General features: G+C 41.2%; 1 long non-coding RNA gene across 1 annotated transcript; it reads left to right on the top strand.

Annotated features, from left to right (window-relative positions):
• Positions 1 to 7,333: 7,333 nt before the first annotated feature.
• Positions 7,334 to 9,074, top strand: LOC122236965. Its single transcript, XR_006215149.1, has 2 exons — positions 7,334 to 7,500; positions 8,836 to 9,074. It is a non-coding gene; the product is annotated as an uncharacterized LOC122236965 (long non-coding RNA).
• The last annotated feature ends 6,394 nt before the right edge of the window (positions 9,075 to 15,468 follow it).

The following is a 15,468-nucleotide window of genomic DNA, read 5'->3' as shown; positions in this document are numbered from 1 at the left end:
TCTGAAATGTTTTCAGTGTCCCATAAGCACTAGGGGAGCTTAGGCCCCCAAATGTTTGCACAAAGTGTTCCCTCAGGTCTTCCAACATTTCTGTCCCGTGGCTTCTGCTCTTTTCCACTAAAGTACTATCACTAAGTTCATCAATGAACTTGTTGTTAAACCTAAAATGCATTTTTGAATTCCATTTTATTTGATCTAGGAAGGGTAGAAGTACAGGAGCCCCAGCAATTTAAGGAATAAAGACCCACGAAACTTGGTCTGTTATTATTTATCCTAATCTTGGAGGTCCTAGAAAATGCCAAAAAAGAAAATGAAATAACCTACAAAAGCTATTATTTGACATGAAAATATAGATATTCCAGTGATATATGTATATGTATACGAGTAAGATAATTTGTTATAAAGTATCTTATTATAACATAAATATACAAAAAAACATAGCATTTTCCTATTTTACCAATAAATACCTAAAAATGGAAATGAGAAAATATTTTATTTATAATATCTCCAAAAACTACAGAATATTTAAGAATAAATTTAACAAGAAAAGCATAGAAAAGTTATATAAAAAACTATAAAGTTTATTAAAAGACATAAAAGAACTAAACCAATAAAAGCTTTACCATGGGGTGCCTGGCTGGCTCCGTTGGTGGAGCATGTGACTCTTGATGGAAAGTGAAACTCGGGATTGTGAGTTTGAGCCCTATGTTGGGTGTAGAGATTACTTTAAAAAATAAAATCTTAAAAAAAAAATAACTTTAGCATGTTCTTGGATGGGAAGGCTGAATATAAAAGTTTTAATTTTCTCAAAATTTGTATATCAATTTGTTATATTATAATTCCATGTTTAATCCCATAGTTTTGTTTAAGTTGAATGAAGTGATCTTGTTGTGTGAAAGAACAAATGTCTGAAAACTATGAAAAGAAGGGATAGGAGTCTTACATTACCAGATATTGGTTACAGTCTAAGAAAAGCAAATTGATGTAACACCACTTTACATCCTCCAGACTGCTAAAAAATAAAAAAGAGCTGTTGCTGGTGGGGATGTGGAGAAATGGTGCTCTCATACACTGCTGATGGAAATGCAAGTGTTTCAGGTTTCCTGGAAAGTAACCTAGAAACATCTATGAAAATTTTAAATGCATACCCCTTCATCCTGCTGGCTTACTCCTAGGATTCTATCCCTTGGAAACAAGAGCATCAGTAGACAAGAACATATGTTTATTATAGTACTTCATTGTTAATAGTGAGAGAAAAATCAGAAACAAAGCAAATGCCCAAGAATGAGAGGATGGGGGAATAAATTTTGGTACTTTTCTGAAGCCATCAAAAAATACGTGTTAGAACTATACTAATTGAAGTGGATAAAATTTCTCAAGTGGTATTGATTGAGGAAGATAAGATGAAGAAAGTTGTTTTCTCCCTCAAAATGATGGCAGAAACCTACATAAAACTTGTGTGTGTGTCTTTATATAGGTCTGAATATAATTATATTAATTATATAAGCATGGGGAAAATATGAAAGGTTATTGTAATAGGGTTAGATTCGCCTGTGAACAAAGAAAAGCCAAAATAACAGCGGCTTAAATAAGATAGTTCTGTTCTCGTTCATGTTAAGTTCCAGACGTAGGCAATCTGGAACTGATGTGGTTTTTAAAACCTCTGGAAAACAGGTTCCTTCCAGCTTTCCGCTGTGCTGTTACTAGAATGTGACCTTCATTCTCAGGCTCCAGCCTATACATACTCCTCCTCATACATCATTTCCTAAGCAGCTGGATAGAGAAAGGGTTACAGAAGGGAAATGATGCACATAAGCTGTTTTTAAACAGGTTTCTGGATGTAGCAAGAAACCACTTTCATTGGTCGAAACTTGGTCATATGAACACATCAAGCTGCAAGGGAGAATGGGAAATGTAGTCTTTGTTCTGTGTGGCTAAGAGCCCATCCAAAATTTCTTGGCTTCAAGCATACCATCTTCCAGACAACGTTAGAATCAATCTTTAAAGATCCAAAAATAATCCCATAGGGGTTTGAATTTAAATTGCATTAATTTCATACAATTCAGGGAAAACTAACATTTTATATCTTGAAATGTAGCATCTCCAACTTTTTAAGTTTTTTTTTCCCTTTCAGAATATTTTATAGTTTTCTTCATATAAGTCATGTTTGTTTTTTTTTTAATCATAGTCAGACACACAGATATTCTAAAGTTATTGTTGCAATTATGACTGGACTCTCCTTTTTCCCCCATTATATTTACTAGCTGGTTATTGTTAGTATATAAGAAAGTTGTAGATTTGTCTATTTATTTCTTATATTAAGCCGTTTTATTGACATCTCTTATTAGTTCCTGTAACATTTTCGGTTGGTTTTTATGGATTTTCTAGGAAGAGAAGAATATAATCTGGAAATAAAGATAATTTGCCACTTAAAAAAATCGGTCCTTTTTATTTCTTTTTCTTCACTAATGGCATTGTTCCGAGACTTCAGAAACATTTTGATTAATAGCAATAACAGTGAGCATCTCATTTAATTGAAACACTCCCAATGTTTAATGTTTTGCCACTAAGTTTGCTGCTTGTGGCTTCAGATTAAAAAAGAAAGTATCCTTGGTCCATCTGTTCTTTGCTTACTAAGGTATTTATCATCATCATTATATCATTATCTGAAATAGATGTTGTACTTTAATTAATGCATCTTTGGCATATATTGAGGTGATCATATGCTTCTTTCCTTTCACCATCTGATGTATTATAGAATACTGGATTCAACACGGATTTTTTAATAATTCTTTCTGGAATCAATACTACTTGGTCACAGTGCGCAATTCTTTTAAATACACTGCTAGATTTAACTTACTAATATTTTATTTATTTTATTTAAGATTTTCATATCTGTAGGCACCTAGTCTTCTGTATTATAAAATGCATTGCATTGTTATATTATAAATTACATCTTTTCCTATGCTAGTTTAAATATCTACCGTAAGCAACATAGACATGGTAATTTATTTGTTTACTTACTTATTTAGAGAGCGCGAGTGGGGGGGGGGCAGATGGAAAGAAAGAGAGAGAATCTTAAGCAGACTCCACGCTCAGCACAGAGCCTGACGTGGGAATTGATCTCATGACTCTGGGATCATGACCTGAGCCGAAATCAAGAGTTAGACACTCAACTGACTGAGACACCCAGGCACCCCTAGATGTGGTATTTTAAAATAAGATTTCCTAGAAGTCATTCATAAAAACCATCTGGGGCTCTGTTGCTTGGAGGCACTTTTCCATTTAATCAATGGGTTTTGGTAAATTCTGGTATATGGGTTCATTAGAATCAATTTTAGGAACTTATATTTTCAAGGAAAACCATTTCTGACAAATTTTCATGTATATTAACATAAAGTTTAACACAGAATTTTCTTACTTTTCCTTCTCCTCTAACATAGAATTTTCTAATACATTTTAGTTCTTTATATCTGGAAGTAAAGACTCTATTCCTTATACCTGGCATTGTGCTTCTCATGTTTGATCTCTTATCTTCTGCTTTGCATAGTTTTTTCTTTCCTTCTTCTTTTTCCCTCCTTGTGGTCAAAGAACCAGCTCCTAGTTTTATTTATCAAGGCTACTTTTTTTTTTTGCTTTCTAATTTATTAATTTCTGCTTCTAACTTTAATAATTCCTCCCTCCTAAAATATCCTTGTCCTCCCCTTACATCTGCTAATAGCTCTTCTGGGAGAGTTCTAATTCAAAAAATACTTTTTCACAAAGAAATAAAAAAGTCATCATTCCATTATAATAACAATGAGATAAAATTATTCATATTAGCAATGCATAAAAATATCCAATGATGTCAAGTGCATGAAGTAGGGCTGCATATTGATATAAGCATTCTGACAGGCAATTTAGTGGTATGTATGAAAAGGTTAAGTGGGTATGCATTTAAACAAACTATTCTCCTTCTAGCAATTTATGCTTAGACAGCTAACTAGACCTGTGGGCATAGATGTATTTGAAAGGATATCTTTAGAGTATTATTTCTAGTGGTGAAAATTAAGAGATTGAATAAATGATGACATACCCATATAAGAAAATACAGTGCAGTGCAGCCATTAAAAACGATGTGATAGGTTTATGTTTTGAGTTGATATAAAAAAGCTGGTTAAATATAACAATATATGATTCTACTTACATAATTACATTGCATAGAATCTGGAAGGCTATTTATTTTTATTTATTTAAAAAAAATTTTTAAATTACATTTATTTATTTTTGAGAGACAGAGTGAGACAGAGCGTGAGTGGGGGAGGGGCATAGAAAGAGGGAGACACAGAATCCAAAGCAGGCTCCAGGCTCTGAGCTGTCAGCACAGAGCTCGACACGGGGCTCAAACCCACGAACTGTGAGATCATGACCTGAGCCGAAGTCAGACACTTAATCAACTGAGCCACCCAGGCACCTCAGGAAGGCTATTTTTTTAAGTTTATTTATTTATTTTGAGAGAGAGAGGGTGTGCAAATGGGAGGGGCAGAGAGAGAGGGAGACAAAGAGGATCTCAAGCAGGCTCCGCACTGCCAGTGCAGAGCTCAGTGAAGGGCTCAAACCCACAAACCGTGAGATCATGACCTGACCCGAAACCGAGTCAGATACTTAACCAGCTGAGCTACCCAGGCACCCCTGGAAGGCTATTGATCAAAGTGTGAAGGTGGTTATTTCTGCTGGCATGCAGTGCATCTTTCATATTCATCATTTTATGACATTCTTTCCAGAAGTATGCCTTATCAGAAAAAAAAATTTAGAAAAGAATTCCCAGTTGTTTACACTTTTGGGGGTATAGACAATAAACACTTATTAGATGCTATGCTGGGCATGGGAGATGATGAGGAAAAGGAGAATTAGTGCAGTCCCTTACTTGGATAGCAGAGTGAAGTTCATTTTGGTTCCCTAGAGTGCACAGAGGATTGACGGAAGGGGTATTCCCCCCAGGAAGTACAGACTTGATGAGACAAGGCAGGAGTCCCCTGAAAATCCAACAGGGAGGGCAGGCCTCTTACCTTGCCAACTCTATTGAGATATTTTGGGTTTCCTCCCATCCTGAGATATAGGCTCCCTTCTTTCTCTCCAGACTCAGCCTCCTGCACACACTCAACATCTCTCACTAGTGTCCTGGGCTCCTGTCCTTCAAACTACCCACAATTCCCTAAGTGTGCCACATATCCTGTGTCTCCCTGTCTTTCTTGATGTGGTTCCTCTCTATGGAACACTAATTCCTTCCACTTCTCCCTAGAATGACATCCTTTGTTCTCCAAGATCCAGCTCGTGGTAGACTAGATGATTATTCAGCAAATATTTACAGTTTTTCACTATAGCTCCATGTAAGGAATGTACTTTATTATACCTTGACTTTGGACTTCTGTGATATGACCTACTTTGGCCAATGGGATATTAGTATACATGATGTGAGCAGAGGCTTAAAATGGACTTGCATGTTGGACTTTGTCTCTTGTATGTCTGTCTTTTGCCATGATAATGAAGTAGCAATTGGTCCAAGGAGGCCCAAAATGCATAGAATAGACTTGAACCAAATTCATGTCCTGGAGCCAAGCCCATAAAAGCCCAGATAAGATCAAGGTCAACACCCACCTAGTTACCTGAGTGAGAAATTTACAAGTATATATTATTGTTTGACACTGAGATTATTGCAGTGTTTGTTATGCAGCAGTAGCTGACTGACACACGTTAATAAGGTCTCTTGCTCTTGTTTGTTGCATTATGGACTTCTTCTCTAGGGTCCCCTCAAATTCTTTCTCCCCTATGTATATCAGATAAACCTTTATCACACTGTATTATGATTTATACCTGGCTACATGCAATGTGAACTTCTAAGTGCACCTAAATGTTCTGTGACATTTTTAGTCAAATTTTCATTCAACTAAACATTCAAATAGTCAAATGAACATTAAACTAATAGCTAAAAATTGTGATTAGTGAGCAAGTTACACCAAGATCTGTGAGCATATATTGCAACAAATGTTAACGTATAATGGCTTGATATTTTCATGTACCCCCTGGAAGACAGTGAGAACAGCCCATTGAATCTGTCTCAAATGACTGAAAAGAATATGGGAAGGCACCATGAATTTGGCCCTAGGGGAGGAAATAAAAGGTCAAAACACCTCCCTTCTTTGAAGCAGTGTCTTAGTCTGTTGGGGCTACCATAACAGATTATAATAGATTAGGTAGGTGGCTTATAAACAACATAAATTTATTTCTCACCATTCTGGAGGCTAGGAAGGCCAAGAGCAAAGTGCTGGCAGATTTGGTGTCCAGGGAGGATCCACTTCTGGCTTCATAGGTGACCTTCTTTTCAGTGGGTCCTCACATGGTGGAAAGGGTGAAGGTACTCTCTGGGATCTCTTTTATAAGGGCACTAATCCCATTCATGAGGGCTCTACCCTCATGACCTAATCATCCCCAAAAGGCCCCACCTTCTAATAGCATCACAGTGGAGATTAGGTTTCAACATATGAATTTTGGGAGTGATACAAACATTCAGTTTATAGAAAGCAGTAACTGAAAATTATAGGGCATCCAAAGCTGTCTAGGTGTTTGAAAAAAAAGTAAGTCTTCACCAACAAAGACTGAAGGCAGTGTGGTGAAAGGTGTTTACTATTGTCTGGGTTGGGAATAGACGCATGCCAGAATGATCTATGACCACATTTTGCCTTGCATTGTGAGAAACTTCTCATCTTATTGTTGATTTGTAAAATACCAAGGCCAAAATTGAGTCTAGTCTGAAGGAAGGAGTCACTTATGATTTTGGCAAGGCTGTAAATCACCAGACTCTAGTCCAGGGTCAATACCAGCACTTGGCACATGCTTTATATAGGTGTGTAATTGAAAAATCAACAGACAAATGAATATTTAAGTATGTAGAAAGGAGATTAGGCAGGTCCTCTACAAACCAATCAATCTGCCGAGATATTCCAGAATGTGAGTGTCTTCAGGAACCCTGGAAAAACGTGGGTGACCCCATCTTAAATCTGAGAATCAACTTAAAGAAGTCCAGTTATGTGGGCAGAATTGCTGAACGATTTTTTTTTCACATATATTACAAGCCTTAAAAATGTCAGTGCCCTTTGACCTAAAGTACTATACCTAGGGAGCTCTCCTGAAGGAATTCATCAGAGATGTAGATAAAGATCTAAAATCATGTTCATAACATGGTTATTTGTAATACCAAAGAACAGGCTTGTGAGCACAAACTGCTTTGTGACATGTCCGTTACTGTGGGTACTGTTGAATGTGCTGCATCATGTGGCTTCAGAGACATAGGCCAATTTAATTCAAAGAGACCAGCCTGGAAGAAGGGAGAGGGAGAGGGAAAGGGAGCCGGGTCGACACAGAGAGAGAGGAAAGGAGGAGGAGAGAGACAGGGATGGAATCAGGGAGAGAGAGAAACAAACAGAAAGACAGACGGGGACAGAACAAAGATAACAGTTCCTGGTGAGTAGCATGTGGTGAATAAATGTTTGTGGAATAAAGACTTGAAGGGAGAAAGAGTCAGAGATAGGAATGGACTCAGAGGCAGGTCCCCAGCTCCCTGACCACATTAGACCTCACTGACCCTGGAGCGCCCACTGTTAAGGTCCTGGCCATGTGGGAAGGAGGCTGGCAGCAGGGCCAGGAGAGGGAGAAGAGGGCTCTCTGCATGGGGCTGTGGAGCCCCTGGGTGAGCAGTGGAGGAGGAAGAAGTCCCAGGGCCGCCCTGGCTCTGTTATGGATTGGAGGCAACAGAGACCAGGCTCAGGTCATTCAAGGGAGGAGGATGCCATGTTCTAAGACCCCCACTGCCTTAGCTTGTGCTAATGTATCTCCCACCTTCCATGAATTCCTGTTTGCTGTGGGAGTCAATTTACTAATTTTATTTTTTTGTTTTCCTTCCTATACATTTTTAACAAATTTTACTTTTTAAAAATTTACTTCCAAATTAGTTAGCATATAGTGCAACAATGATTTCAGGAGTAGATTCCTTAGTGCCCCTTACCCATTTAGCCCATCCCCCCTCCCACAACCCTCCCAGTAACCCTCAGTTTGTTCTCCATATTTTTGAGTTTCTTCTGTCTTGTCCCCCTCCCTGTTTTTATATTATTTTTGTTTCCCTTCCCTTATGTTCATCTGTTTTGTCTCTTAAAGTCCTCATATGAGTGAGACCATATGATTTTTGTCTTTCTCTGACTAATTTCACTTAGCATAATACCCTCCAGTTCTATCCACGTAGTTGCAAATGGCCAGATCTCATTCTTTTTGATTGCTGAGTAATACTCCATTGTATATATATATACCACATCTTCTTTATCCATTCACCCATTGATGGACACTTGGGCCCTTTACATACTTTGGCTATTGTTGATAGTGCTGCTATAAACATGGGGGTGCATGTGTCCCTTCGAAACAGCACACACACCTGTATCCCTTGGATAAATACCTAGTAGTGCAATTGCTGGGTCGTAGGGCAGTTCTATTTTTAGTTTTTTGAGGAACCTCCACACTGTTTTCCAGAGTGGCTGCACCAGCTTGCATTCCCACAATTTATTAATTTTAATTGAGAAATGCTGTTCTGATGTTGAAGATGCCTTTGTATATTCTTGGAATGATTTTAGAACTTATCCTTCAATTACTTCAAGTTGGTCATTTCATGCATTATTCAGATCTCAGAAGAGGGGGTATTTTCTCCTTTTCCACCTCTTGGTGGACTAGTGTGTGTACATGTATACACATGCAGATGCATGTGTGTGGGGGTGGGGTGGGTACACGTTTGATGGATTGTGTTTTTCTTAGTTCTTTGGCTCAGAGTTCCTGCTTCCACTGAAGGAGTTCAGCTTTGGGATCGTCTTGCCTTCCCATCCTGCTCTCTGGTCTGCAATGCAGCATCGCATCTCAAATAGCCTTTTCGTTGGATCTCCCCTGCCTCCGACATCACACCCACACACTGTGTGTGTGTGAGTAGCAGTCCTTATGGAAGGCTTGGTGCAATAGAGAGGTTTCATACAAGCGGTTCAGCCGCTTCTCTGCCTCAAGCTCCCAGCTTCCCCCCCTTTTTGCCATGCCAGGCACCCTTCAGAAGACCGATTCTCTCCCTTCAACGTAAAGCAACAATTTAAGTCTGCACCCTTTCCTCAGTCTCAGGGTTTACATTTCCACACCTGCAGCATCCTCACTGTGCTTTATAAACAAAAGACTACCCTGTCCTTCCATTTTTAGTAGCAAAGAGCCAGCAAGGACTCTGAAATATGAGGCTGTCTTAACTTGAGCTTCCAGAAGCTGACTCGGAGAAGAGGACTCACACGAAAATTATTTATTTAAGCACTCCCAGAACAAGAAAATGGGTGGGTGGGTGAGGTGGGGGGGGGGGGGGAGGGTGGATGGGAACGTGGGACCTGGAACGGAGGCCAAGCAAAGATGTGACAGCAAGCAGCATCCAAGGAGGGCGGCTTTGGCTCAGTCCCTCATGGGAACTCTGGGGACACCTTAAAACTGCCCCCACCAGGGAGCAACAGAGCTGGAGGACTATTCTCCTATGTTTGCCAGTCATTTGCTGGGGCTGGCCCTAGGGGGGCAAACCTGCTCAGGGTGCAGGCATGGGGAGAGAAAGCACAGGAGGGCCAGCCAGTGTAAAACACAGCCCAGAGGGCAAAGCACCGACAGAGGCTGCTGCCCAGCCTTTCATTCCCCTCCCTTACCCAACCGCACAAAGGAAAGGGAGTTGTGTGGAGAATAATTTCCTCACTGATGTGAGTCACGGCACCCCATGGAAAGCAGAAACCGCTATCACTGAGGATGAGGTGTCGACCTGTGTGCTATGATAAAAAATCTATTTGGTTTCCATGCCCAGTTCCTCACACAGAGCTCCTAAAATTCTTGTAACTTCTTAATTGATAGGAATACCTTTCATTATTTATAACAAGCCCTTTCTTAAAATAAATTTTCTAAGTCTATCTATTTTGAGAGAGAGAGAGAGAGAGAGAGAATCCCAAGCAGGCTCCGTGCTGTCAGCACTGAGCCCAAAGTGGGGCTTGATCCCACAACCCTGGGATCACGATCTGAGCCAAAATCAAGAGTCGGAGGCTCAATAGACTGAGCCACTTAGGCGCCCCTATATCAGGCCCCCCCTTTTTTTTTAAATTTTTTTAACGTTTATTTATTTTTGAGACAGAGAGACAGAGCATGAACGGGGGAGGGGCAGAGAGAGAGGGAGACACAGAATCGGAAGCAGGCTCCAGGCTCTGAGCCATCAGCCCAGAGCCCGACGCGGGGCTCGAACTCACGGACCGTGAGATCGTGACCTGAGCCGAAGTCAGACGCTTAACCGACTGAGCCACCCAGGCGCCCCTATCAGGCCCCTTTTAATCACAACTGAGTTTGTGCTAATAAGGTGACTTAGGATGGGGCCCCATGTAGACACCTAGTCACCAGAAGGATCAAGTAATTACAGGACTGGAATTTTCAGCTCCACCCACCGATGTAAGGAAAGTAGGTGCTGCAAATTAAGTTCCATAAAAACTCTTGAACAAGGAATCTGATGGACTTCTGGGTTGGTGAACACATCCACGTGCCAGGAGGGTGTCAACACCTTGATCCAGGGGGACAGGAGCTCCTGAGCTCAGGACGTTTGCTGATTTCACCCCGTGCACCTCTCTGTTTGGCTATGCACCTATATCCTTTTTAATATCCTTTATAATAAACTGGGAATTGTAAGTCAATATTTCCCTGAGCTTTGTGAGCCGCTCTAACAAATTAATCAAACCCGAGGACGAGGGGATTGTGGGAACCTCTGATTTATAGTTCAGTTGGTATCTGAACTGGTTTCTGAACAGGGGGCCGTCTTATAGAACTGAGCCCTTAGCCTGTGGGATCTGCTGCTATCTCTAGGTAGACAGTGTCAGAACCCAGTTCAAGTGTGGGACACCTGGTTATGATTCAGTGAGAATCAGAGAACTGCTTGGTGGTGTTGGGAAAACAGTCCAGGGAATGAGCTATAGTCTTCCAGGCCCTTCTTCCATTTTCCCACCCCTTTTAGGGTTCTCTTCACTTCTTAGCATGACTTCAGGGCACTCATAACCAGAAGACAAGGGTGAGCATCCACACCAAGTCCCGGGATCCGCCCCTCAGAAGCTGCACGGGGAACTGCTCAGCAGCCCTCATAGATGGGGCATCTCGGGCTCTCTCTGAGACAATGCCCTCACCCCAGGCCACGGAGCCCTGGCCACACAGCTGGCAACTGCTCTTTCAGATTCTGCCCTGTCCGACTCTGGTTGCTAGATGCAAGGGGCAGGCTAGCATCCTGTCTGAGATGCAGCTGTCTTGTTTGTGGCTTTCTGTTTCACACTGGAAGCAAGGTGGCCAGTGTTGTTAACCAGGCCCTGGCCTTTGTGGGCTCTCTGACCAGCGATGAGAAATCTGCTGTTTTCCCACTTCAGGGATCCAGTCTCAGGTGCTGGAGTCACCTGCATCGACTCCTTGAGTCTGAGCAGGGGGATGCTAGTGGGCTCTGATCTCCTGGGCTGTTCCTCAGAGCACCCAGTATTGACTCCCCTGGAATTAACTCTCCTAACAAGGAAAACAGGATGGGTGGGATTCAGCCCGGATCTCGGCCAACAATACTTTTCCAGGGAACTTTTGCTCTAGCTGAGCCTGATTCTCTTCCCTCAGTTCAGCAGCACCTTTCTCTGCTGCTCTTTGCAAAAGTGTCTCTGGGCTGAACACACACATGGAGAATTCCTCTCTACGCACCACATAACTGAATACTGTGTCGGGCAGTCGGCCAGCCACAGAGAGGCCTCTGAAAACCAGAGTCGGCCGCAGACCCAAGAGGGGCCCTACAGACTTTCTGTGGTTTTCTGTGCTCCTCCCCTCAGGTACTATATCCACACCATTGGGGGAGTGACATTGAAAACACACGCATTTATTTCCACCTCCTCCCCAGAGCTTCAAAATGCTAGTAGAGAAATTACAACTGAAAAAGCATACTGAAAAAAGAAACAGCATATATCCACAAAGACAAAGAATTGGAGAGGATACAGGAACAGATGACAGATGTCAAGAAAATTTTGGAAGCTAGAAAGTCACTGGTGGTTGATTTCAAAGAGCAGAGAAAGCTGAAATTTAAACCTGCAAGGGGAGGTCGTGTGTATAAGAAGCAGCAAGTGGATTCCTGGCTGCAGGATTCCAACTGGAATATCCTTGAAGATGGGGATAAGAGGTGGGGCTGAAAACTGGAGGTACATCTTGGCTGTCTGTCTGAGGGGCAGTGAGACACCCAGATGTCTTCTCCCATCCGACACAACCTTTCCTCACGGCGAAGAAGTTGGAGAGTTCAAACCAAGGGGGTCTGGACTGAGAGTTACCAGACACAATTTAGAACAGGGAACTGTACTGAAAATGGGCAGTAAGTGAAAGTCTGTGAGCGGCAACCACCTTCCCCTGCCCCCCAATTCACTCAACTCAACTTCCCACCCAACAGCCGGAGCGATGGCAGACAGGCTTACATCATCTGGGAGGAAGAATGGAAGTTTCCTCTCTGGGAAAACAAACTAGGCCAAGAGAGAGAAAAGGCCTACTGACTTTTGTTATTGTCCCCGTGGAACAGCTGGGTCCCCGCCTGATCACCCTACTGTGAAGACCACTTGTGGATGAGCCCCACCCAGACACCCGGACTCTAAATCAGCATTTTGGTGCCTTTACACTTACATCTAAGCAGATGGCCAAGCATCAGTTGACATTGGAGGAGAGCTTCTGACATGAAAGAGACGTAAATCACCAAACATTCAACCAACCACAGCAGGGAGAAGCTGAGAATGCAGAAAGCAAAAGACAATTGCAAGTAAATCCTAAACCTCATAAGTCTAGTATCTAAGAAAATAGGAGAGGGGCACCTGGGTGGCTCAGTCAGTTAAGCGTTCATTTCTTGGTTTCGGCTCAGGTCATGGTCTCACAGCTTCATGAGTTCGAGCCCTACATTGGGCTCTGTGCTGGCAGTGCGGAGCCTGCTTGGGATTCTGTCTCTCTGCCCCTTCCCAACTTGCACTGTCTCTGTCTCTCTCAAAATAAATAAATAAACTTAAAAAAAAAAAAAACCAAAAGGGTAAGCTATAAAAATAAACATCCAGAGAATAAGAACTCTTAAAAATTCAAAATATGATAGAAATTTTAAAAGTTGAGTAGATGAATTTGAGTATAATTTGAGGAATTCTCTGAGACTGTAGAAGAAAATTACAAAGAAACAGAAGACAGGAAAGGAGAGGTAAAAATATTTAAGGGTCCGGGAACCTGGGTGGTTCAGTCACTTAAAATGTCCAACTTCAGCTCAGGTCATGATCCCATGGTTCGTGAGTTCAAGCCCCATATCAGGCTCTCTGCTGTCAGCATGGGATCCTGCTTCAGATCCTCTGTCTCCCTCTCTCTGCCCCTCCCCCGTGCTCTCTCACTCTTTCTCAAAAACAAATAAACAATTCTTAAAAATATTTAAGGTTCAGTCCAGAAGATCCCACAACTAACGTAAATTTCAGAGAGAAAATGAGGGAAAGAAATGATCACACCACTAGACATGATAGAAAATAAAAACAAGCACAAACAAAAGGAAATAACCTAATGCCTATAACTGAGAGAACAGATAAATTGTGGTGTCTTCATACAACAGAATGCTATACTACAATGTAAAGTTAACGAACAATAGCGATGTGCATAGATGACTCTTAGGAACAATGTTGAAGGACATTCAAGCCACAGAAGAATGTCATTTCTGTGTGTGATGCCATTTCTATGGTGTTCAAAAGCAAGCTAAAGTAAACAAGCTATGGTTTCACGGCACATACACATGTAGTAAACAAGAAGAGTGAATTAGGGGCCCCTGTGGGGCTCCGTCAGTTAAGCATCTGACTCTTGATTTCGGCTCAGGTCATGATCTCGTGGTTTTGAGTCTCTCTCAAAGTAAATAAACTAAAAAAGAAAAGAAAAGAAAAGAAAAGTGAATTGAAAAAAAAATACCATGAGAGTGATTCTGTGGCTGGTGAAGAGTGAGAGCATGGGGTCAGCACAGGAAGGCAGGGTAGGGACTGGCATCAGAAAAGAACATATAGGGAAGTTCAAGGAATTGGGAATATTCTATTTCCTAAGTTGGATGCTGGGTTCTTGGGCATTTGTCTTACTACTATGTTACAGGATTTACATTACTCATATTCTTTTATATATGTTCTCTCTCATACACACACACGTTCACGTGCGCGTGTGCATGCACACATAAGCTAAGAATTTTTCCCTTCGTTGAGGATGTGAGTTTCCCAGTTAGAAGGCCCCTAACAGTCCAATGCAACACAGGATATAATCTATACCAAAGCATATTTTTATAAAATTTCAGAGCATCAGAAGTGAAGAAACTATCATAAAAGCAGTAAGACAAAGGAAAAATACAAAAACCTAAGTATCGGGGTGCCTGGGTGGCTCAGTCAGTTCAACGTCTGACTCTTGGTTTCGGCTCAGGTCATGATCTTGTGGCTTTGTGGGTTCGAGTCCCGCATGAGGCTCTGTGCTGGCAGCATGGAGCCTGCTTGGGATTCTCTCCCTCCTCTCTCTCTCTCTCTCCCCCTACTCTACTTGTGCTGTCTCTGTCTCTTTCAAAATAAATAAATAAACTTAAATTATTAAAAAAAACCCCGAGAATCAGAATAGTCTTGGTCTTCTCATCAGAAAGACTGGAAATAGAAGACTACATTCCTTCTAGATTCTGAAGGAAGACAATTCCTATCTCAAATACTACACCTATCAACACAGCAAATGAGGGAGCAGAATTAAGATAAATTCAGACAAGTTAGGCCTCAAAAGTTTTATCTTCCATGTACCCCTTCTCTAAATGAAAGAATGTGCTCCACCAAAAGGATCCAGTAAATCAAGAAAGAGGAAACCGTGGAAACCAGGGCACAGGGATTCAGATATAGAAGAGACAAAAAGAATATAAAGGGTTTTAGTCCTCAAAACAGCTGGAAGCAGGCACAGAGGACAGGACAGTTTGGAGCAAGAGAACAAGAGAATTCCAGGAGAAATTTCTCTACAAAAAACATGCAACTGTTCAGTTACCTAATATTTAAGTGAATGGAGAGATTTATAGTTCTATGCAATAGTTTCATGAAGAATTATTGATTGACAATAGGAAAACTAAGGAAACTTAGGAAAATTAAGCCAAAACAAACATAAAGAGGCGATTTATTTACTCTAGGGAAAGTCAAAAGTTGTATAGGAAAGGATATGTAAATATAAGATTCTAAGTGGCTCATTAGTATGTAATATTTACATAATCCTGATAATGCTGAATATTGACTGAACCAAGAATTATGATATAATTATGTAGGCAGAATGAGGGCAGTAGCAGTGTGTTTGCGGGTGAGAGTGTGTGGAATTTAAGAGACCTGAATCTGTGTC

This window comes from Panthera tigris, chromosome A3, assembly GCF_018350195.1.
Source record: "Panthera tigris isolate Pti1 chromosome A3, P.tigris_Pti1_mat1.1, whole genome shotgun sequence".
In the NCBI taxonomy this organism is placed as follows: domain Eukaryota; kingdom Metazoa; phylum Chordata; class Mammalia; order Carnivora; family Felidae; genus Panthera; species Panthera tigris.
The sequence above is the reverse complement of the archived record's forward strand: the minus strand, read 5'-3'. Positions and strand labels throughout refer to the sequence as shown.